This window comes from Lagenorhynchus albirostris, chromosome 3 (genome assembly GCF_949774975.1).
Source record: "Lagenorhynchus albirostris chromosome 3, mLagAlb1.1, whole genome shotgun sequence".
Lineage (NCBI taxonomy): Eukaryota > Metazoa > Chordata > Mammalia > Artiodactyla > Delphinidae > Lagenorhynchus > Lagenorhynchus albirostris.
The window spans coordinates 32,538,327-32,565,256 of NC_083097.1; positions in this window are offsets into that span (position 1 = coordinate 32,538,327).

Sequence of the window (26,930 nt, forward strand, 5' to 3'; positions counted from 1 at the left end):
GATACAGGTAGCTATGCAGAGAGAGATACAGATAGATAATAGAGATGTAGATATAGCTATAGATTGATATATAGAAAGATTCAGATAGTTAATATATAGAAGTAGATGAGTAGACATTGATAATAGCTATAAATATAAATAATTATCTGTGATATAGAAATGTTTTCATTTCCCTCCCAAGAGGAGAGAGAAGCTTTTGAATTCTTTAGTCTGGATTTTTCTCAAGTCAGGGAAAACATTATTTTTTTCTTTATTTTTTCAAGTTTTAACCTGCAGAGATATTTAAACTGCCTTGTCTAAAATGGAGAGGATTCTTGAGGATATAAAGAGGAGTGGTCTCACCTCAAGAAGGTGGTTGGATGGTGGGGACTAGAGAAAGAAAGGGTTGCAACTTTCTATCTCTCAAATGTGGCAGACTCTCAGGTTGGGGGGTGGGATCTGTACTAAAAAACTTGGCATTAAGACCAGAGGTTCCCACCATTGTACACTATTGGTGGGAATGTAAATTGGTGCAACCACTATGGAAAATAGTATGGAGTTTCCTTAAAAAACAAAAAATAGAACTACCATATGATCCAACAATTCCTCTCCTGTATGTATATTAATAAAACAAAACCACTAATATGAAAAGATACATGCACCCCTATGTTCATAGCAGCACTATTTACAATAGCCAAGACATGGAAGCAACCCAAGTGCCCATCAACAGATGAATAGATTAAGAAGATGTGGTATATATATACACAATGGACTATTACTCAGACATAAAAAAGAATGAAATACTTCCATTTGCAGCAACATGGATGGACCTAGAGGATATTATGCTTAGCAAAACAAGTGAAACAGAGAAAGACAAATACTACATGATATCACTTATATGCAGAATCTAAAAAATATTACAAATGAATACATATGCAAAACAGAAACAGACACAGATATAGAAAACAAACTTGTGGTTACCAAAGGGGAGAGGGAAGGTGGGAGGGACAAATTAGGGGTATGGAATTAACAGATACAGAATACTATATATAAAATAGATAAGCAACAAGGATATACTGTATAGCACAGGGAATTATACCCATTATCTTGAAATAACTGATAATGGAATATAATCTGCAAAAACTCTGAATCACTATGCTGTACACCTGAAACTAACACAATATTGTAAATCAACTATACTTAAAACAAAAAAGGCTAGCGGTTCCCATGATACCCATGGACCACCCCTGCCCCCCTCACCAACACACAGCCCATCCAAAGTGTCCTGGGCAAACATCGGCACAAGTGTCCACGGTGTGAGACCCCTGATGGAGTGCCACACCTAACCAGCTTCAAGGTCCTAGAAGGAGAAAACAGAAGGTTGGATGGGGACGGAAAGTCCTCTTTCTGGACATCTATGAGACTTCAGACCCCAAGAACAACTGATATCAAACTTCTTATCAACCTTGCTGAGTGAGGCACTGAAATTAGGTTTATTGAGGAAAAAGTAATGTGACATTTGTGGCTTAATTTGTGGAAAACTGCATTCTCTTGACAGAGCAAGGAGGAATGGAAGCATCTGGAAAGCACAGGCTCTCTTTCTTCTCACGGTCTCTTCCCTGCTTTCCTTCCTCCATCCCCCACCCTGTCCTTATTTTCTTTGTACCTACTCATCACACATATGTGCACATAAATTAAATGTGATTTTATATAATAGATGCAACATACTATTATAATAATAAACCATATACCAATTTTACATGAATAAAAGATATAAAAATAATAACATCTGAGACATGATGTCTTAGAAGTAAAATAGATGGTTTATTCCATATCCACACTTGGAAAAGACATGGCCACAACACTGATGGAATACCATTAGCATGTGCTATGACAGTTATCATCATCATCTTATGAACACATATTTAATTAAGCCCAGTCTGGGGCTGTGTTCTCACAGTTTAGGTCATTTCTGTGTTAATCTCCAGAAGCATCATGCACATCCATTGGAATGTGTCAACTAAGTATAACTTGTAATTGTACAAAATTACTTTTCAAAAGTTTCCTCATAGCACCCAGCAGAGTGCTGCGTAGATAATGATTATTTGTGAAATAGATAGGTGAAGACTGAATACATTATTTTTAGGCTGATCTTCTCTAGAGTCAAAATCTTCCACCCCATAAAAACTTGAGGAAGGCTTTCCTGCGACGTTTAGCTTCCAGCTCTGTGAAGTGGAAAAGCATGATGAATATGGTACCATGAGCCCTCCTCCCAAAACTGTGGCGTTTAGAAATGTGGTGTCATTTTCAGACACACAACCGATTACAGCGAGTGCGAGTTAGAGACTCCAGAAAGAGAAAGACCCCAGGAAAAGTGTCTAGCCGGGAGAAAAAGGGAAAATGGGCTCTACCTCACTGTCTGGTCATTGAGCTTTCTGGTTGATAGCACGTGAGCCCTCCTTTATTTCTGAGGATGAAACAGGAATATTTAGAGTTGCCAAGAGAAAGGATGCACGGTTATTTCCGTGAGAATTCTGGCTAAGGGGACATTTTGATAAAATGGATTCATAGATCCTGGTTCTTGCCTGGTTTCTGTTAAATATTCTAGCCTTTCCTCTGAAAAATGGGAGCGATTTCATGCTTTCATTATTCCAAATGATCTGATTTCACTGGACACTTCATGGCTATAGTCAATTCAAAGAGATGAAATATGCTTCCTCAATTTTACATGAAGTTAGGAGAAAAGACTGCTGGGTATTAGACCCACTGTAGGGGCCATTCTAAGGGGTACTTGATGGCAGAAACAGGTGACAGCAGAAACCCAAAGATTATTTACTTGTACTGAGAATATTGAACTTTGCCTTAATTTTATCCATTTAGTTCAATGAGTTTTATCCAATTGAGAATAGGTGCTTAAAAGTCTCCAATTTCCCCAATGTCCCTACAACATCTACAATTCTATTATAAGGAATTATTTATATTAAAAATTAACAATGTCATCACCATTCTAATTTTTCTGCCCCATTTCCACCCAGGGTTGCCTGGAACCTTGTGTCCTAAGACTGCCATCCGTTCCCTGTCTCCTCATTATTCCCTCATAGCCTCTCCGGCTGGGTGCCCTCAGCGTTAATGAGCACTGATTATGAGTTCATTCTGACTGAAGGTTAGAATTAAAAATAGAGCAAGGTTCTAAACTCTTCCAGAATGAAAGAATACTGGATTCTTCCTGTTGAAAATAACATTAACCCAATATCCTTAGCTCATGCATGGAATGAGCCTACCTAAGCCACAGTTTCCCCAACTTTAAAATAGAAATAATAATGCCATCCTCATGGGGCTGTTTTGAGAATTAAGCAAGCTATATGCAGAGTGCCTAGCATACTGTGTGTGACATAATATAATATGTCCTTCATAAATGAGTTATTAATTTTCTGTTGAAAACAATAGTGTCTCTCTGTGTATGCTGTTAAACCTACCCTCTTCTGTACTTCTTAACTAAGAATCACTTGAAGGCTCTTCGTTGCCAAAAAACAAAAATAAACAAAAGTTCAAAAAGCACAAATATTCCTTCAAAGATGCTGAGAGACATATGGATAAATCATTGGTAAGTGTATCTGATGAAAAGAGAAGCCAATGGCTAAGTGTGGCAGAAAGAGATTCTAATGTAGGTTTTATTACTTATCCTGGGACTATTTTAACAGGCTCTGAATAAATTCTGTGCCATAAGTTTGTCTCCTGCTCTGTCCTTCCTATACATTCCTGCTGGGTGAATACAGTTTTGTCCAACTGTGAAAATTCCTTGCTCAGAAACCCTCACTGACTTCCTGATCTTTACTGGATTACATCTCAAACCCACATGATCAGTTTCCAAATTCCTTTAAAACCTCAGCTCTTCCAGCTCCTTTTCATAAACTCCAGCCAGATCAGACATGTTTTATTCCCGTGGCATGCCCTGTTCTTTCCTGCGCCCCGACTTCTGTCTGTGGCTTCCTTCTCTATAAATCTCGCAAGGAGGCCAGTTCAAAATACGATATTCTCCTTAATATTCTTCCCTGTTCCTCCCAGTAAGAAGAAATCTCTCGGACCTTTGAATTTCTAAGTTCTTTTTATGTACATCTGTAACGCCTGTTAAAACATTCTATACTGCATTATGGTTATTTTTCTGAATTTTATCTCATAGTCACTTAAGGCATCAAAGACATTTTAATTATTTATTATGTAAGACCTAACACACAGCGCTGGTGAACAATAAATGTTTGCTGAATAAATGAATGAATGGCAGTGATTGTATTAAAATTTCTCAGTGTGGTTGAGAGGCAAGATAAAAGCCTAAACATAAATGACAATGAAATCACAGGTAGTGCTAGTACCAGGTAGGGGTCTGAGCAACTGGTTGCAAATTTCAGAGGAGAACAAAGTAATGAAATTGACAGGGAGATTTAATCTTGGCCACTGAAGATTTTAGTCCTCTCCCCACAGGGTATTAACAGTTGAGAATAATGCCAAGACCTCATTACACACAAAGTAAATTAAAGCCAAAAAGCGGAATCATTTTGCTCCATATATCAAAAATTGCTGTATTTTCTGTATATAAATATTACTGTTTAAAATATATTAAAAGTTTTCCCCCCCTCCTTGGGACAAAGAAACATTCTAGAACTCACAGGTGGAACTCATATACTATCTTTGTTGAAAATGTGCAAACTCTTTTTAGGCCATGATTTGGGTTAAAAAAATCTACAACTTCTCCTTCATGAGGAGAAATCTGTAGCAATGACTTAAACCTCAGTAGTTTCTAAAAAGCATTAGGATGATGATGTTTGAACGAATTATAACACACAGATTTATATTTCTCTTATGGAAATCATTAGTATTAAAATAATGAGGGTTTTTCACATATCTGGAGTTTTCTGAAGCTTTAGAAAAACATTCAAGAACTGAATGAATGAACCCATAAGACAGTGAGTGGGAATGTACTTATTTGCAATTTTAATGTGTTCATTTGGGATTATAACGCAGTAAGGAAGATTGAGAAAAGGGAAAAGAATGCTTCCCCTCATGGCCTAGCTCAAATGTCAAGATTCAGGAACCCAGAGGTGGACACTGATAGTGCACAGGGATCTGAGGGCTTAAGGTCCATCTTTTCTGGATGGTGTTCCCCATCCACAGTGAGGGGATCAGTAGCGCCATCTGAAGACACACACAACATCTCTTGTGACCACATGGCGGGTGGAAAGCCAGCACAGGATGCACTCCAGGCCCACAAAAGAGGAAAGTACTCACTGACCTCTCTGCAGAGGGGCCCAATGCACTAGTCCTACAGCTAGTGTGACCAAGTTATCCTGGTCTGCCTGCGACCTGCTTAGTTTTAGCACTGAAAATTCCATGTCCCAAGCAGCCCTTAGTCCTGAGTCAACAAGGACAGTTGGCCACCCCACCTCCAGTCAAGGGTGTCATTTAACGTGGTGCTTCTCATCCTTCAGGATGCACCCCCTACATCTGCAGTACTTGTTAAAATTCACATCCACATTTGGTAAGTCCCAGGTAGGGCCTAAGATTCTGCATGTCTAACAAGTTCTTAGATGATACTGATGCTGGGGCTGGCCTGGGGACCACACTTTGAGTATCAGGATTTAGAGCACACTTTGTGGACTTCGAGGTAGATGGAGACCTTGCTTCACCATTTACGAATTGAATATCCTTGGTGAAGTGACTTAACCTCACTGAGCCCCGATTTCCTCATCTCTAATAGAGACTGATAGAACTATCTTCCTCACAGTGCTGTTGTGAGGATTAATCAACATAATTGTGAGCACAGAAGAAGCACTCCATAAGTACTAACTGCTTTTTTTATTATTGGCATTTTTATTGTGTGTCACTGAAGTAATCAAAGAGGTGGTTGAGACTAAAAACACAAATAAGTTGAAGAAAGTTTCACGTAAACTCATGGTTGAAGGAGTCACAAGCACTGGTGTTTTCAAGGCAAATTAGAACATTTGAGGCAGAGGCGTATCACCAGGTTGGATGGAAAATAGGTTTGACCCATAAGGTAAATCTTAAAATGCATGTTCATCATAAAATAGTAGTCTTTTACACTTTGCTGTACAACCTGCTTCCCTATTCAGAGTTCCCTGGAACAGTAGGCAGATTACAAAAGTCTGAATATCTGACTAATGCAGAGGAAATTGGACCCACTAAGCAGTTATGCCCAAGGCTCAACCTCAAGTCCAGCTGGACTTCATGGACTTCACAGCCTGCACTGTCATTTACTCTGCAAACTTGGAGAAGTTACATAACAACTTTGAACTTCAGCGTTCTTACAGCCCACAAGGATAATAATGCCTACCTCATAGACCCATATGAGGATCAAATATGAAGTACAGGTCTGGCCCACGTTAAGTGCTCAGTAAATACTGACTAATGTCATAATTATTCTTTTGGTGCTATAACAGGACTATTTATTATATAGTATTTATTATATATAATATTTATATTATATAAATATATATAATAAATTTATAATAATATAAATTATTAATAATATAATAATTATAATATTTATTATATATGTTTATATTATATAAATAATATTTATTATATATAATATTCATTCTTAATATTCATTAAGAAAGGAGAGCCATTGGATCAAGTGCTTCTTGGATGTACTGGTTCTCACAGTGAATAAAACCTTCAGACCTTGATTGTCAGATCCTGCTGGTACCTGACCAAAAGGTGAGAAGCCATCTAACCTTAATTCCTTACTCTGTTATGAGACCCCTTGAAGCATAACCCATTTTCATTCTTACTCACTGGAGCAGGGATAGAGTTTGATTATTTTCTTTACAAAGAAAACCGTTGTTGGAGCAATGGGCTGTACCTGAAGATCATCACTTTCCAGGCCCTGGCGGATTTGACCTGTTTTATTACAGGGGCTGAACCGGTGGATTTGAGAATGAAAATTTATGAAACCAGTGTTAGGGAGTGGCAGTTCCTGGTGGTGATGGCCCAGGGAAGATGCAGAAAATTTTTAGACTTGAGAGCTGTGAGGCAGTGATGGTCGTGTCAGCAGTTGGGATAAGTACTCATTTATATATAAATCCTCCCTTTTACGTATGAGACATATTTTCTGAAGCAAAGCCACATTTCTGATGTTGCAAGAAAGAGGATCAGAAATATTTAATCCCAAATCTAAGAATCAAGACTATTGTCCTGTCCAAAACTTGGCAGGGCCACGTCTCAGAAAAACAAAACAGACGCTCACAGACTCTTCTTTGGAATTACTTGACCAAACCCACACATGCTGTTTTGCTTTTCATACCTGGATGCCCTCATTGGATACAGAACTGGGTTATGAACTCAAGGCTCCGTTCAGTGGGAGGAGATTTGGTTTGGAATGAGTTCAAATTCTGGCTCCTCCACTGAGGAACAGTGTAATTTTGAGGAACTTATTTAAACTCTCTGATCCTCATTTTCCTTTTTTGTGAAACAGCTATAATCCCTTCCTCAAAGGGTATTGGGAAACTTAAATGATATAATGTTCAAAGTGACTCCCATGGAGCTCAGCTCATAGGAAGTATTTAATACACACTCATTTTCTTCCTCTCTTCCCTTGGGCTTTGCACCTTAATGCACATTTGTCTGTTCCTCACATTGCTGTCTGCCATTTTCTCCACCTTTGAGTTATAGACAAAGTTTATGCCTACCTGTAGGTGTTCATGATCTGATCTGGGGCATCTCTGGTTTCTATGTCCTTCAGGTCACTACTGAGCATTGGGTACCGTAGGCCCTCGATCCAGCTACCCTACAGAATGACATCATCAGCATTCCTTACCTAATATTGATTTGCATTAGTGGGCATAAAATCTAAATATCTCCTGTATATCATTCTCTGGTGGCCAGGACATGTTGACATGGCAATGGTGCCATTGGGAGGTCAGTGATCTTTTGTCCTACCACTTACCAGCTGGAACAGAGCAGCTATCAGTGGAAAACCCTGTTGTACTTCAGAAGATTTCTCAGTTTGGCTAAAAAAGAAAAATTGAGGGTCTCAATTTTGAAATGGCCACACTCTTCTTCGAGTAGCTATAATGCTCTTTGGCTATAATCTTATGGGAGACTTCAGTGCGTAATTGCAATTGTTTCCTACAGTTTAAAAAACAGATGAATCTAGAAGTCCAATCACAGCCTGAGAACCAAGATCTATATTCATGTTTATCCCAAATTCCTCTAAATCTTGGCAAAGTGGGGCACACAGTTTCCTGCTATCTAGTCTTCCATTTTTCATATATTAGAGCTACTAAGACATGAAATGTATAGGTTATGAAGCTCATTCTGTTGGAAACTTGGATCAACGAGGATAATTTGGTCCTAGATGAATATTCAATAAAATGGACTCATATAATGATTGAATGAAAGCTTTAATTTATTTTTCCTTTATGTCTTCCTAAGAATCCAATTTCCTTCATACACAGCAAACGTATGTGTCCCTGTGTGTTTCTGAATAGAAAGAGCAAAAGCCATGGAATTAAGTAATTTGGATTTTAGTTAGAACCTTATCTTTTTGATTAAGCAGGTTTTTGAAAGTGGCTAACATCTTTGGGTTTAATTTTCTTTATCTCTATAATGACAGTTTGGACTAGTAAACTTTAATGGCAATCTCCAACCCTGAAATTTTATAATTCTGTAAAAAAAATCCTCATTTTTTAATCTAAAATGTGCAGTTGTTAATTTTGCTATCTGTTGTTCCTCCTTTGTAGAAATGTATGGAAATTATTCCTAAGAATGTATATACAGCTGTTCAATGTATTAGAAAGCCACATTCCTTATGGTAGAGCACAATGTCCTCATAACTGAGTGGGCAATGACTTAACAGCCTGGGCAAATTAACTAGAAAGCTGAACAACCATAGGTGAACCAACATAATTGAAATTAGGTCATTGGTGACCCAACATAACGGGGAAAGGGGCGAATGCTGAGATTACATTCTAACTAAACAAGTACTTTTTTTTTCTTTCTTCCCTCACTGACAAGTCATAGGGCACATTGATTGTTTTAGGTTTAAAGGAAAATCCATTTGTACTTTTCCTAGTCAAAAATGAAATATTAGATGGAAGCTGTGACTTTCAAAATCTGTAACAATATGTATGGCATGGGCTCCCACCAATCAGAATAGATGTCAACCACAAAGAATAACCATTCTGGATATGAGCCTTAAAACACTAAACCAAATCAAAGAAAAAAACAACATAAAAGTATTTTTCCTGTCCCCATCCTCAATGAGAATAATTTATTTTTAACAAATATGTATATCTCCATTTTGAAAAGAAACAGTCAAATGGGGAAGCATGCATCTGATTCCTGTCTCCTTCCTACTCCATCTCACCCCACCTCCCCCTCACTCTCACCGTCCATCCACATGGGCCTCCTTCCCACTTCTGCCTTGACTGCTCTCCCTGCATCCTTGGACAACAGATTCTTAGCCATCACCTATTCTGTGGAGAGTATCGCACCATATCCCGAATAGGCTCTCTTGGCCATCTTAGCTAATGGTCACTCCTAGTAATTCCCAGAACATTACCCTGTTTTGTTTTCTTCCCAGCATTTAGTGATAGCTGAAATTCTGTTTTATTTATGTTCAATATTTGTTTATTTTCTCTCCATTCCACTAGGGTCTGCATAGAACAGAAGACTTGGGCCATCTTATGAATGCCTGGCCAATAGTAGGCCATCAATTAATATTTCAATAATGATAACATTAATATTAATGATAAACCTAAAAATGTATGGGCATCTACTACACGTCACACTCTACCTAGATTATCTCCCTAAATCTCAAATCAGCTCTGTGAGGTGGATTTTCATTTCAACAAAGGAGGAAAAAAGAGGCTTCTTAGAGGTTAGAGAAGATAACAGGCTCAAGATCTCAATGTTCTTAAGGGTGTTAACTGGGATTTTAATTTCAACATCTGAATGCATTCCTTGCTGGACTGCCTCCTAATTAAATATGCTTCCATATTTAATAAATCAAGCAAAACATGTTCATTGCCTTGTATTATCAGAGACTATTAGATTGTATTACTCTTCAGTGAGCAGTAATTCTTAACATTTTTATCTTCAAGTTCTTTGCACCCCCTTCCCTAATGAACCACATTTCTGGAAGAAATATGTTACCACGGTATATCATTTCTTACCATAAAAAAAGGTTTTAAAATGTAACACCTTGAACACTCAGATCAATGTATCTAATATTTTTTTCAGACAGACATTTATAGAATTAATATTTGTGTCCCTCCAAAATTCATATATTGAAACCTCTTCCCCCAGTGTGATGGTATTTGAAGGTGGGGGTCTTTCAGAGGTGTTTGGGGTCATAAGGGTGTGGAGCCCTCATGAACGACGTTAGTGCGCTTATAAAAGTGACGCAGAGAGGCCCTTCATCCCCTCTGCCACATGAGGTTACAGCTAGAAGGCGTCGTCTGTAAACCAGAGGGTGAGACCTCACCACACACAGAATCTGCTGGTGACCTGGTCTTGGACTTCCCAACCTCCAGAACTGTGAGAAAAAAATTTCTGTTGTTTATAAGCCACCTATCTATAATCTTTTCATTACACATGGGCTAAGAGAGAGATGTTGGAACAATGCGAAAGGTCAGATACTGAAATAGTAATAAGATTTCAGATTTTAACAAAAGGATAGATTTCATGAAAATAATTCAGAAGCTAATAAGTTAGAAGAAAAATAACCAGCAATAGTAGATTTGGTGGCTGTTCACAGGTATAGTCTTATTTTGGGCTTTTGTAAGGTTTCTTAAAAGTTCCTAAAGGTTTCATACTGGGTCCTGAGAAAGACTGGAGGTGATTCTTAAAAACAGAAATTCCAGAGTCCAACCCCAGATCTACTGATTCAGAATCGCAGGGAGGGGGGACGTAAGAGGTATCCCAGAAGAATATTGGATTTAAGCAAATTTGGGAAGACTGAGCCAGAGAATGCTTATTATATGAGTAGTACAGGATGCTCAGAGATGATTACATTAGGCAAGCAAGAAGACTTTATGAAATTCTTTACGTAAAGAAAATTAAACCTACTGTCTGCTCACTATTGTATTTTTGTCACTTTCCATTGCTTCTCATACATCTAAGATCAGAACTCAGTAACTACTTTAGATGAAAGATTTAAAAGTTTAAGCATTCAAAACTCCCATCATTAAGGTTTTTCGTGTTGTTGTTCGTTTGTTGACTCTAAGGGTCTATTTCTTTCTTTGACTTTTCACGTATGTATGCACGCCTGCGTGCGTTCATACACACACACACATGCACACACATTTGCACAGTTCCACGGCAGCAAAGAAATCCTCACATTCCAGATATGTCTTAGTGAAGCATGATGGTTAAGAATTCTCAATATTTTAACGTTACTTAGAGCACCAGTAGGTATGTTACCCTGGCTCCATTCCCAGAATTTAACAGTAGGGGCCTTGTGAAATGCTAAACGATGTGTATAACAGTATTCAGACTCTCCAAGAGCCAATCCGTCAAAACATTTGCTGCTTTGAAAATGTGTTCTTCAAAAAAATGGGCATATGGAACTTATTACACTGCTTGGTGGAGTTCAGGCAGCAGGGTCCAAAGTAAGCATAAAAACCTTTTGAGGACACAATCCTACCTAAAGGTAACAGGGTCTCTAAAACTGTCCTTCCCTGACCTAAGAGGTATAGAACTCTCACAGGAAATAGCAGAGTTCCAAATATTTTCCTGGGCTTCAAGTGTTAGAATAGCACAAAAGTCGGTAGAAGTTTTGAAAAGATCAAAAAAGTAATGTTTAAGTAAGAGTTTGTGAAATATTTGACCTGTTTCAGTAATGATCCCTCAGTTGGTATCACTTTATTTCTCATTTCTAGCACAGTCGTTGGCCCATAATTGTTGTTTAATAAATATTTGTGAACAAATAAATCTGACATTTTACTGCTATATGTTCAAGTAGAGATTAGAATGCATAGCTACATACGTGTGGAAATTTGATGGATGAAAGAGAAAGCAAATCCTTTAATCTCCATGGAAATAAAAGAAACAATTTAACAAAGAAGAAAATAATCAAAAGAAGGACCATGATTAGCTTACTCTTATTTCCCCCCCACACTGCTGATTTCTATGACACCTGGATTTAAGAGGATAGACTTTAAAAAAAAAATTTACATGTCCTTATTTCATTGAAATATTGAAATATCAAAGGAAGCTAATTGATAGAATTTATGAAGGATTAACTTACTTTGAACCTGCATTAACGTAACGTGTGCTATGTGCTGTACTAGGTGTTAAAAGAATACCCTTGTTTCCTTTTCATTAGCAGCAAGGACAGAAAATGCTATTATCAGTCATTGCAGACAACAAGAACAGAGTTTAGGTTTTGAAGCTGAAAAGCCTCAAACTCCTTGCTGTGTTTTATTATGCATAACTGAAATTCTTCACAGTTACAATAGTGTAAACTCCTCTTGATTACATCAATATGTACTTGGAACAGGGAGGTATGTAGACCACTCATTGTGAAGGAACTCCGCAGCTACATTTTGATTTGCTTTGAAGGAATAAAAGTAAATCAAGAAAGTGTGCTTTTTTGTGAAAGCCATGGGGGTATTTCATTTCTAACTTCTTGTGGATCATAAGGTGAATTCATTTGCCTTGTAAAGTCTCCCTCACTTGAAATTTCCTGACAGTTAGAGATATTCCGTTCCCAGCATGTGTCATCACCCAAAGAGCTTTGTGGGGACCACTCTTTGATGGTTTAGATTCTCCCAATGCAATGCTCACTTCTTCTCATTACCTTATTTTTCACTATTTCATGATTTGTCTTTTATATTTTATCACTGCTTCCTCTGGGATTTTTTTTTCCCCAAGAAAAATGACAAGAATGGTCCACATAAGTCCATAAGAGAGGTTGTAAAATAAACATTATACCATGTGTGGGGTAAAAAAAAATAACTACAAATGGCTGTTCTCACTTTCTGGCATTTACACACATGGCCATCTGTTTCAGGGCTGTTTTACTTGGCTTTTTCCCAACATTTATGTAACTGGCCAATTGAAAGGAAATGACATCACCAAGTTTCCTGAAGACTATCACTGGAGACACAAAAAAGTTAGGAAACAAATTGCTTAGTAAAGAGAAAGATGTTTTTCAAACGTCTCTTTTCCATTTTTTTCTTCCTTTTTTTCTAGCATTTCTAATAATGTTTTTCCCTACTTCTGCACCTTCTGTGTTAATACTTAATATTTTCAATGTCTGCTTTAGGGCTTCTCCTCTTTGAATTGTGAGGAGTTAAGAGAAATAAAAAATGCTCTTTTTTGGATCCACATGATATGATCACAATATGTTGAAAAGTAAGGAGCTCTCTGACCTACCGAACATCCAGTAATAGATTTGATTGCCTTCTTTCCCTCAAGTGACAGCAGACTTTGAACCTGTAGATCTGGGCCTTGAAAAGATCTGAAGGAATTCTCACAAGACCTAAACATTTCTGCTACCAAAGGGATGACTCAACTATCCCTGACAGCTAGGCCCACAGAGCATGATGGAATGAAGAGGAACATTTGGAAAGTATATCATATTTGTTGGCAACACCAAGATGTCAAAGCTAGGAATGGTAGATTTTTTATAGCATAGTTTATAGATCCTCTTATCCCAATATCTCAGTAATTTGTACCACTGGACCAAGAAGGCCTTTCATCTGATTCCAAAATGAAGCCATCTCTAGGGGAAGTGTAGCAGCTGTTTTTAAGGCTCACAATTGCATGGAAAAAGTATTAGTGTTAGAAGAAATTAAGTATACCTGCTTAATATTTTCTCAGGAGTTCAGAGAAAATAGAGGGTTCATCTAAACAGGAATCTCTTTAAGCTCCTATGTTAAAAACTTTGAGATTTTAAATGCCTTATTTATCATTCCAGTCTACTCATGGTCTCCTATAATACTGGACTGTTGCAGCTGCATCACCCTGAATCAGCATTCTTCCAATTGGGATGGGAGCATTACTTTGAAAGTGTGCCCTTTTGACACTACCTGGATTGGTTGGAAACTCTCCTCCTCACCTCCATTTCCTTCTCTTCTCTTTTCCACCTTCATCATCATGGGTAATAGATTCTGTTGGTTCCTCACCCTGATTGCCTTCGCCAGCTGGTGCATCTGCCCCTCAAGTGTTTTGAGTTCTTTCTGGAGAATTGCCAATAGCGGATGGGAGTCAACTGCCGGGACAGTGACAGCATCACCATTCCCCTCACTGTCCTGAGTGGCCAGTGACTGACAGGTTTAGATATATAAAATCCTCAAGGCCACATATCCTCAAGGTGAGACAAGTCTGTGGTGGGATTTGTGTTCCATTCTCCCATGCACCAGCCAAGGCTACACTTTACCTGAGTCCGCATCCTTCCTTAGCTCTTTCCAGCTTGATCTGCTTCCTTTCAGATTTTTCCTAAAGACTACTCCCTTAATAAGTCACATATATCTGAAGCCCTGTCCTAGCCTTGGTTTTTTAGGGCCTCCTATCCAAGACACTCTGATTATCGACAACGATATCTGAATGATGAGAACACAAAGAGAAGTTCTATAGGAGTCTAAAGTATGAGAAGGGTCCCTATCAGAGTTTATACGGCAAGACAAAGGGAGCAATTGGGAGACTGTCAGCAGCAGCATCTAAAGAAAACAAAATTTAAGGTAAGAATGTAAGAAAAAGAAAACATCAGTGATAGGTTACTTGACAGATTTGAAAGAAGTTGGTGGAGAGTGCAGAGATAGATTAAAAAAATGTTGCTTGGATTAAAAAAAATGTTAACACATATGAATGAAGAAAATTTGGAAAACACAGAAAAGTAGAAAGATAGTATCAATATCACCTGTAATCCTACTATCCAAATATAATCACTTTTGATATATTTCATTCCAATTTCTTTTTTTCTATCATTTATCTATATCTGTATTTTATTCACATGCATTTATTTACATACATTTATACATGGGAATTGCTACATACACAGTTTAATACCCTGCATTTTCTTCTTGAACATTACTAACTTTTCATGTCATGTACTACTCTGAAAATCTAATTTTCAATGTCTACAGAACATAAATTCTATAGATTGACTATAATTTAAATATACACCTATTTTCAGAATTTGGGTTGCTACCAATCTTTTGCTGTTTATAACACTGCTGTAAGGAATAATAGACTTGTACATAAATCTTGATGTTCATTTTAGATTTTCATTTATAGACTACACTAATAGTAGTACAACTACCAGGTCAAGTGCATGCAAATTTTAAATAAACCATCAACTTATGTTCCGATTTTTACCAACATATTGGCAGTTATTTTCCAAAAAGGACATGCCAATGTGTAATGGCTCTAATAAGAATACCATTTTATAACGCTATTGCCAACATTCCATATTATTGTTAAAGTAAATTAAATAAAAGTAAATTCAGTAAATTAAAGCAAATTTTATAGTAAACACTGTATTCATTTTTTTTCTTTTTTTACGTGTGTGTGTGTGTGTGTGTGTGTGTGTGTGTGTGTGCATGTTGCTTGGACCTTGTTTCCTCTTATTTAAAGTGAAAGCTTTTGTTGCTGTTGTTGTTAACTTTAAAATAAGCATGTTCCTTGGAAGCAACCTAAGTGTCCATCGATGGATGAATGGATAAAGAAGATGTGGTGTGTGTATATATATATATATATATATATATATATTATATATATATGCAATGGAATATTACTCAGCTGTAAAAAAAGAATGAAATAATGCCATTTGCAGCAACATGGATAGACCTAGAGATTATCATTGTAAGTAAAGTAAGTCAGACAGAAAATGACGAACATCATATAACTGCTTATATGTGGAATCTAAAAAAAATGATACAAGAGAATTTATTTGCAAAACAGAAATAGACTCACAGACATAGAAAGAAACTTATGGTAAAGGTAACCATAAGTGGGGGCAGGATAAATTAGGAGTTTGGGATTAAAATATACACACTATGATATATAAAAGAGATAACCATAACCAACAAGGACCTACTGTATAGCACAGGGAACTATACTGAATATCTTATAATAACCTATGATGGAAAAGAATCTAAAAAAGCATATATGTATACCTGACTGAATCACTTTGCTGTACACCTGAAGCTAACACAACATTGTAAATCAACTATATTTCAATAAAAATTTAAAAACAGAAAGTATGTTCATAAAAAAATAAAATAAAATAAGCATGTTCTTGGTTGTCTTTTTCCTCTTTAATATGCCTTATTCAGGTCTAGAGAAAGAGACTCCCATGAAACCCTAGGTTTCAAAAACATGAAAACAACCTAAATTGTTGAGGGAGTGGGGAGGAAAAGCTGGTCAATCAGCTCTTTGTTTTGAGGAACATGAGGCCAACACACATGAATTTCTTCACTCCACTACAGTAAATTGATCCTTTGCTCCACTTGAATTTTCTTGATATGCTGACCTACTATATCACAAACACAACTACTGTATGCTTTGTCCTGTGGACTTTCATCCCCAAATGAACATTACTTGTACCTGAATGATCGAGGAACTGTGAATGATACCATAGGACTTGGTAATAGTGAGAGCATATAAATCAGTATGGTATAAGCAAATTTAAAATAATGTGAAAATATCATGTGTCAAGAAGAATCAGGCCAAGGACTAAAAGAATCAGGCCAAGGCTTGTAGGACTGAAACAGGAAATGCGGAAGGAGAGGTGGGTACTAACACTATGCGGTTCCGGGGCTGCCGATAGGAAAAGGGAATGAACCATCTTCCGATTTCTCCTCCATCTCCCCAGATGTCTCTTACGGAATTGGGTCTGGTATGTTCCTTATTTTATGAGGCACCAAGGGACACGCTAGGTAAAGTGTAATGCCGTAACGGTTAATTCACTCATCTATTACGTATGCTATTAAAAACAGCCACAAATTTCTTTATGTGTTTGATTTACAACAGTAAGCAGACTGTACATGTGTGTGTTTGCTGTATGCATACATATGGATTTGTGGGCATATGATTTCAATAATAAAATGGCATTTCAGTGTCTAACGAATTATAGGTTTTGCCAATAGTATGGAGCATAGAGAAAGGAGAACAATGGAACAGGTAAGAGAAACAAATAAGGGAGGGGATCCCCAGAATGACTGGGAAGGAGTGGAAAGGCAGAGGAAGGGAAGGGGTCAGGATGCATGCCTGACAAACTCTGCCGAAGTGAACATTTTGATAAGGAACAGAGTTAGGCTCTCTATGACCTGATAAGTCACTTTCCATTTGCTGCTGCTTTGACATCCAAGCTCCTCAGTTGTTGAGGTACTTCAACCAGTGCCCCGATTCTGGTTTCCTTTCTTTTTTTTTTTTCTTTTAAGTATGATGCTGTTGTACTTCTAAGAAACTTGTGTCTTGTCTTAACACCTTGATGCGCATAAATGCCACAAAATATACATATTACCATATCACTTTAACGGATACTTTTTACAAACAAAATACAATTTGAGATGTTGCAGGTTTTGTCTGTATATCAAAAATAATTTGACTAAATCTCAGTTTTAAAAATCTGTTAAATTCAGTCAAGTGATATTGGCTTTGGACTAAACTGTGTTACTTAAACAGTCTGCTCTGGTATCGTGCAGAGCTCTATTTACCTCTGCCCTTTGTTCTTGCCCTTTCTTGTCTACCTATGAGTTAAAATATGAACCCCATGAAGTATTTACCTCCCTGGATAGTTACTAAATTGAACCATATAAACTTTCACATTCTCTAGCTTGTAATTTAGAAATTTGATATGCCTTGAATCTGAATTTGGGGCTGCTAATATTTAACAAGTGTGGACCATACTTTATCAATTCCCTAAGTTTTGTTTTCTACAGATGGAATTTTTTATGTCAGGGGATACCTTTAAGTGGTAATCCTTGAGGCCACTTCTGAGATGTACATGAACTCTTTAAAGCTACTGCGCCACTGGGTTATTTAGTGCATGGAGTGGTTATAGATGGTATCTGAGACAGGCATCATGATTCCAAAAGTGCCTAATTTTCCACCTCTTCCTCTCAAGGTGTAGTAATGGATATGACTGCTTTAAATGACTGGTGAAATAAGAATTGAACCTATGGCTATTTTAAACATTCTTGTGGAAAGGTTTTCATGAGTAGACTGCCCAGTAGACAGTTCAGCTGAGATAATTTTTTATTATGTGGTATGGATAATTTAAAAATGCATGTTTAATAAGCACATAAAAGACACACCGTACTTTACCCATGTGTGATTATATACATATAGACATACATATATATGTATATCGTTTTTGTGTGTGCGCACAAAACTTTAATGAAGAATACTTTTGTAAACAAACTTAAGGGAAGGAAGCAGAACTGAACAGAGAGAACTGAACTGCTACAGTATAAAATTACAAAACTTAAGTGTAGTCTTGGTGGAAGAATAGACAAATATTAGAGTCAGAAATTACCAATACATATACAGTCAATAGGTATCTGACAAGATGCCAAGAGAAATGCAACTTGAGAAGCTGGTTATCCATACAGAAAAAATGAACAATATATATATGTATGTATATATATATGTGTGTGTGTGTGTGTGTGTATATATATATATATATATATATATAGTTTAGACACATTCCACTTTAGCTCTGTGATAGTATCTGTGTGTATATGTATGATTTAGAAACACTATTTTAGCTGTGTGTTAGTTGTTTCCCTTCTGACCATATGATTCTATTTTAAATATGAATTAAAATGGCTTAAAAGTATTAATTATAGAAGGTAGGCTTCTCTGAGTCATGCAGTGAGTGCCCTTCTTCCACCCTACCCTCAGCCCACCACCTCCCACTGTTATTTTTGTATATTTGGCATAACCTGTCTTCTTTAATGAAACAGATTTCCTTTCCAAGAAATGAGTGCAAGCTCTAGACTGAAAACATGAAAATGTGGATGGTGGTGTTTAGTCTATACAAGTTCATTTCTCCAGGCATGTGCTAATAAGTGCTGTTATTTTGCTGGTCTCTTAAGAGTTAATTCTTTTAGCAGGATTGTCTCCTATCTCTAAGGTAGCAAGAATGACCACTAAGAAAAAAATATATATGACATTACACTGCTGAGAAGTTTCATGCTTTTGCCCCTCTTTTGGTGGTGGAAGGACCTTTGTCTTGCAAAGGCAAAACTAGCAAGAACTTTATACTTTTGGCTTAAACATTAAACAGAAATGTCCATTTAAAACTTTGAGTAGACAGATGGGTTTAGGTTCAGCCTCAGGAAAAGTTGGAATGGGTTTAAGTGTGAAGTGGATAGAAGGCACTGTTTTGTCTTTTCATGGCAGGTTTGATCCAGAGGAAGTAAAAGGCTTTATCTCTGAGTCTAAAGAATTAAAGGAGGATGAAAACGGGATTACAGTATCTGATAGGACTCCCTATTGTTTGTGTGACAGTTTAAATCCTTTGTTCACAGTTGGTCACAAGACCGCAGTCTCTATTCCGTGCTAGGAATGTATTCTTTCAAAAACAGGAAGCAACACTTGAAGTAACTGCAGTTTTACAGTGACTACCAGGTTGAACCCTGGTTTTTGTCGCCGCTTTCCTGTTGGGTCTGGAGGAAGTGGCAGAGAGAGAAGAGAGAGAGTGGAGGAGGCAACTTGATTACAGCGATGGGTTAGACTGAGCCTGGATTCATCTTAGTGGAAGAGTGATGAAAACACTTTAAACAGTTGCCAGCAGCTCAGTAGAAAGTATTTGACATCTCACCTACATCAACAAGCAAGAGTTAAAGGTTAAATCACACACACTCAAGTGCTGGGAAAAGGATGTGTTTATGTCATCAACTTTCTTTGTTCTAGGACCGCCCTGTGTCAACAAGGGGACAGACATTGCCTGGTTGGAGCCACCAGGACAATAGAGACAAATCCACAATTTGTGCATGACAAATCCCCTTCTAAGCATTTGTAGTTTGCTCCTAGTTACATGGGCTTCTTTATCGTTCTCTATGTGCTTCCAAATAGCTATGTGTTTAGAACAATGTGGTTTTGATCTTTTCTCTTTCTTCATCTAGATTCTTGGGGTCCCAAGCATGAACCTCAGTTTAAAAAGAGGAAAACCTGGGAAGAGGAAGGTTTTCTCTTTTTACACGGCTCCTCTGTTGACTCCAAATTCAGTGAGCACCCACTCTAAACTCCTTCAGGTGGTGGTGGTACGTAACTGGTGCTCACACACTAGAGGGGCTTTTTTGGAAAGGAATTTAGTGCCCTTCACAAAGTTCTGAAAGACTGAACAGGAGATTTCTTGACCAGGTTAAGAAAGATTTAGATTGAAATTGTGAAGAAAAGAAAATATACCCAAAAGAGCAATGTAAAGCTATTGCCAAGGAGATCAACAGGTGTGTCCTGGAAGGAAAAAATAGTTTAGAAAAATGTTTCTTATCTTTTGGCAGGTCAAGTCCCTTTTGAGAATCTGGTGAGAGCTGTGGATTACCTATTTGTACTAAAGTTTGTACCCATGTTCAGGACGATCAGAGACTCCTTGATGACTGTCCACAGAAGTCCTAAAGGTCCTTGTAGTATAAGAGGACCAGCAAAGGCAACTCCCTTTCTTCCTCACCGTATTTTGAGAGTTAAACTAAAAGTCTCAATACACAGTAGGTAAGAATAGGTATAGTCAAAAGCACCTTTACAACTAAATGTTTTCTAAAAACAAGATTCTGGACCCTGGATGGTGCTCGGTGAGCAAGGCTTTCTACCTTCACATTTTCTGTTAACCTGTAGATTTTGCACACCCATCATTTGCTGGATTCTTTTCATATGTGAAAACTGTCATTTAAGCTACAATACAAGTTACTTGCTCTTCTTATTTTTGGCCTAGAAAACATTTACTTACATCTATGGACTTATTTTCTTTCTGATCTCTGTGTTAGGAATATGTCTAACTTGAGATGGATACATTAAGCCATCATCATCTGATACCATGAAATATTGGCGACATCGAAAGAGCATCCTTCACCAACAATCCTATCAATTTTCATGTAGCATTACAGTTATTGTAGATATCTCAAGGTAAAATTTAGATTCATTACTTAAGAAGATCTACAGTAGTTTTTAAGCCTTACTATTCAACGCTTTAAAAGAGAAGCACAATTTTTATTACATTATTTTTGATAACTGCATTCCAATGTAATTGGCTTTCTTTGAAATATCATGGGGTTTTTTCCCCTAAATATATTTAAAAACATTATCCCAAGAAGTAGTCCACTCTGTGTCAAACTGCCAAATGGGTCTATGGCACAAAATGTTTAAGAACCCCTGGCAAAGAGATGATAGAAATAAATTTTCGCTGATGTTTCACCGGCATTCAATACTGGTAGATGTGCTGGAAATGCTGTAAAGGTATCCTTGTCCTTGCATGAATGGAAGCAACCTAACACGGATAGAAATATCCTGTCACTCCACGAGGATCCTGTAACTTGGTCAGACTAGGAGGCTGGCGATTCAGCTGCTAGAACATCACTACATCTGGCCTGAGTAAACCATTCCTGCAATGTGCTTCAGGTGGAAGCTGAGATTTCACTAGATTTTTAAGGCTGTGTGACTATATTTTTCTTCTGTCTGGGTGCTACGAAATGTTGAAAAGAATGTCAGAATTTAGATCGAGACTTGCTCTCATTACAGTATACCAACATGGTGTGGGGTGGCTCCTGGGAGGAACCTATAGCCCTTACCTACTTCTGACTGTCAGAGGCTATACAGATCCTACCAAGAGAACCTAACAGTTTTGAGCAGCCAACTTGGCTTATGTCAATTTGCTCCCATTTTTTAAATTGGTCTTAGCATTAATTTGTGTTTTCCATGGGTAACTGGTTTGTTTTACTTTACAACACTATGAACCTTGTATCTGTTTTCTTTCCTCTTTGTGTTGACTGTTTGACAGTTAAGAGTTAAATCTGTTGGTCACCTGTAGCAAGTTTATAAAATTTCATGGCATAACTTTTGTACTTCTATTTCATTTTTAGAAGGCAGCATAGTGAGTGATTAAGAACATGAGCTCTACAGACAGACATCTTGGGTTCAGATCTACTAGGTCACTAGCCAAATGACCTTGGACATGTTAACCTTTCAGTTTCCTTATCAATCTTCATAGGGGTGGCTATGATTGTTAAGAGATAGCACATGCAGAGCACTTAGAGCAGTATCAGAGTCCCAGGAAGAACGAATAAACATTAGATACTATTCCTGGCTCCATCTTTTTTTCCTAGATTATTTTTGCCTGGCCTCATGTTTTATTCTTTTGTTTGTTGAAATCTTACTACTGTACAGGATACATGTTTTATAAAAATGCCTTAATTCCTTTTGGTGTTCAGAGAGCAGTATGAAGGATGTATTTGGAGAGAATGGAATTAGAAATATGGACGTCAGTTAGAAGAATATAAAAATAATCCATCTGATAGAAGATAACTAAAATAGTAGCAGTAGGGATACAGAGGAAGAGAAGTATTCGAGGTATTTATGAGATTGAATTGACAGGACCTGGTGACCCATTTTATGTGAAAGGTAAATAACAGTAAATCTGGGGTGACTCCTAATTTGCTAGTTTAGGTGACTGGGCAAATGATGATACCATCAATCAAGATCAGGAATATCGAAAATATCCCGGAGGTGCTCAGGTGTAGTGATAAATAATGAATTAAGTTTTGGCCATGTTGAGTTTGAGATTTTTGGGGGATAATTAAGTCAAACCCAGTAAAGCTCTGAAAATAAGCATTTAGAGCTTAGGAGAGATTATAAAGATGGATACATTGATTCAGAATTTAGCAGAATGTATGTTTTTAGCAATGTTTATAAGTAACATTGCACAGTAGTAAGTGAAGGCCAAGGGACTTTTGGGAAATGAGCTGGAAGACAAAGGCTGTGTCTTTTACATCTTCGTATTTCCATCCAGAACACTAGCCCAGTCCCTGGTACAGAGGAGGTGTTCAGTAAACTTTTATTTCATGACCTATCAAATGGACAAGTGAATAAGTAAGTACAAGAAAGCCTCAGAGGAGACTGAGAAGGAGCATTAGAAAGATGACAGAGTACTAAGAGAGAGTGATTTCTCATAAGGGAGAGCGTTTTAAGAATGTGGGTACAGTCAACATTTTGGGGTGCTGGATGATATAAAACTGAGACAGAGAGCAGGTGCACTGAATGACAGAACCAGGACTTGAAGAGATCTCAAGAGCGTGAAAATTAGAGTTAAATCTCATTGCTATTTACTAGGGATAAGTGGAAAATCCTAACTTAGGTTCATAAAATCAAATGCATAGGTAGTAGACATAGAGGACCTGATTTAATTGCATTCCTGGGGTTTAATAGTAAGCTGAAAGTTCAATGTAAATTAATACTAGAGCCTGCCTGCCAGGGTGTGTAATTAGGCACTGCTAATAAAAATATCCAGCATGAAAATATGGGGATAATAATACCTTAGTATATATCACAGGTACAGTCTGGGACAGTGCATTTCAAGAGAAACAATTATAAAACTAGAGTATGTGCGGGGAACAACAAGCAAAGTAAAGAAAAGTCTGGAAGTCACGTCATTCACTTGAAGATGGTTGAGGGAACTTGGCATGTCCCAACTTCATACTGAACAGGAACTAATCTTATTCTGTGTAGTTAGGTCTAGATCAAAGGGCAAAACCACAGAAGTGACAGACTGAGAGACTCCAACTCACTTCGAGAAGGAATTTTCTGTAATTAGGCCTGTCTCTCAATGGAATTAGCTATTAGTGGGGAAAACAGTTTGTTTATTTATTTATTGAACTAATACTTTGAGGGCATCTACCAATGTTTCTAAGATACATATCCTTTGGCAGTAGGGATACAACAGTAGACCAGTGATAGATGACTACTACTACCCTATTGGAGTTTACATTTTAGATTCATTTATTTATCGAGTGTTTATTGGATTCATGCTGTGTGTTAGACTTGTCCTATGCCTCAGGGATATAGTGAGAAATGTCTCCGTTCTCATGGCCTTGATTGTCTGTGGGTGAAGAAGATATTAGACATACAAATATATAAATATACATAAAATCATAGACTAGAGGATCATTTGTCCTATGTAGCCAGATGAATTCTAAACAGGAGAAACTAACGAGGGGAACTAATATAGTTTGGTGAGGTCTAGAATGGTCGTTCTAAGGATGGGCAGATTGTGGGTAAACACGGAGGGAACAGTACATGCAACGTTGTGTTCAAGGTTGGAGAGAAGGCCAGAGTCACTGGAGCAAGGTCAACAGGGAGATGAGTTTGGTGAGGGCAGTGGTCAGCCCAGGCAAGCCTTATGAGTCTCTGTAAGAACTGGTTTTATTCTGAGTGCAGTGGGAAGCCACTGAACAATTTTAATGAGGATAGTGATATAATAAAACAGAATACATTAAAGGAAAAGGAGTTCTTTGGATTCTGTGTGAAGAATGCATTAGAGAAGGGAAAACTGGATGTGGAGAGAATAGGAGCCCATTGCCTCAGTCTCGATGAGAGGTAATGGTGCTTTGGGAGAGGATGGAGGCCGTGGAGATGGAGAGGAATGGTTGAATTCCAAGTGCATTTCAGAGCAGGCTTAATAGTAACTCAGGACCTGATCTGAATTGCACTGATTTTACGCGAGGAGTTAGGATGAGGAGGATTTCAAGAACATTCCTCAAGATGCTAGCTCCTATAACTGGCTGCACTCTGAGAGGAGGCCCTTGGAGAAGCTCCACGTTTGGGGGTGATGGAGAGAGTGACCGTGGAGGAGCTCCACGTTTGGGGGTGATGCAGAGATTGACAGTGGAGAAGCTCCACGTTTGGGGGTGATGGGGAGATTGACCGTGGAGAAGCTCCACGTTTGGGGGTGATGCGGAGATTGACCGTGGATATGAGTCCTCCTTGGACAGGTGACATTTGTTTGGATGAATCAAAGTCAGCGGATCAGTGTGTGTCCTATGGATAGGCCCATTACATTCCTTGGTGTTCAAGAGCTCTGTCTCCCTTCCGCTTTCCCCTTTATATCTAGGATGGAGAGAAAATATGAAGCTCCCTCCCTTCTTTTTGTCAACAGAAAACTGTGTGCCACTGCTTTTTTTTTTTTTTTATTTGAAGGAATTCAGATAGAAGCCTTGTTATCTGTGTTGATTCAAATTCGAGCTTTAGAAATGCTGTTTTTCAGACTATCTGTGGGTTTTTACCCATGGCTTTTTTTTTTTTTTTTTTTCCAGCACGTGGGCCTCTCACTCTTGTGGCCTCTCCCGTTGCGGAGCACAGGCTCCGGACGCGCAGGCTCAGCGGCCATGGCTCACGGGCCCAGCCGCTCCGCGGCATGTGGGATCTTCCCGGACCGGGCACAAACCCGTGTCCCCTGCATTGGCAGGCGGACTCTCAACCACTGCACCACCAGGGAAGCCCTTACCCATGGCTTTGTAGTCCTCATTCGTTGTTAGTACTGAGGGTGACTTCAGATGCCTCTTCCTGTAATTAAGATGGTTTCTAGAGGTCTGATTGCTTGTTAGCAATCTGAGAGAATGCATTGAAAGGTATGTCGCAGATATTTCTCCCACTGAATTATATCGTATGAATCTCCTATGAGAAATTGAGAAATCACCTAGAAGTTGTTAAACAGCAGAGTTTTTTGATAATATTGGTGATAAATATGAGAGAGAAGACCAGTAAGTCAGGGAAGATAAGATAAGCATTCCTAAGAAAGTATACTTCAGCAGCCGTAATTAAGTGCCAAAAGGTCTTTCAAATAAACACATTAGGAGAGAGGAAAGAGTCATCAAATAGAATGACAGTTTCATCATTCTCCTTCACCCACAATACCAAGTCACTTTTCTTTATATATATCAAGTCGTTTTTCTTGATCCACTACTTCTACACTTAATCCAACAATTTAGTTTACCACCTTATTTTAACCCATTATCTGATATGTGGGCTCTTGAAATAAGGTCTTTGGTCTCCTCTCCCTTCTGCCTTCCTGCACTCTATCATCAAAGTAAATCTTCAAAAATGCTTCTTTCGTAATACCTATCTTGGGTTCAAAATCTTCCACTCGGTCCACATGTTATGATGGTAAAAAATCCCATCTCCTTTGGCTGATGGTTAAAAAATTGCAAGGACTCAACCAGTCCTAGCAATTGTATTTCCCCCCATTCACTGTAAGCGCACTGAAGTGCTCCCACCTCAGCGTTTATGTTGTTCGCCCCTTCTGGAATGCCTAACTCCTCCCTGACTTTGCCCTTCTTTCAATCCTAACACTGACCTCCACCTCTAGAAACACCCCTAGGACACTTGATCCTTACAGACTCTGCATTTCTTGCCACTTGCTTCTTTATATCATTATGAACTTTCTACATGTATATGTCCAAGACTTTGTATCTGGGTGTTACTCTCCTCTACTGCAAGAGAACCCTCCTTATGACGCGTTCCCACCCCAGTTCTCGGCAACCCTCTCTGGAGTGCCCCCCGAATGCCTGGCTTGAGGTCAGTGGCATCATTGAGGTCATCTATATTTAGATTCAAGGCATTTTCCAGTGAGGAAGGAGACAGGCTAATTTGAAAGTCTAGTTTTGGAAGTAGGAATGAAGAAAGACAGCTTTTGCCAGATGCTTTAGGAAGCATACTGTGCAATAAAATGTAAGACATTTTTATCTCTTCTCTCTTTCTCTGTCTCAACTTTTAGAACGAATTTCCCCATTTCTTGAACTGACTTACATTTTCTGGTTTCTTCCAGAACTTGCTTCCTCATTCAGTCTTTTCATAACCCTTAAGCATATGCCCTTTCGTTATCTAAGACTCTTTTTCTCTCCCAAATCATCTGAACAAAAGTATTTATTTCATTGTCTAACCTTTTCTCTCTTTTCAATTATAACACTTGATTTCCTTTTTATTTATTTATTCCT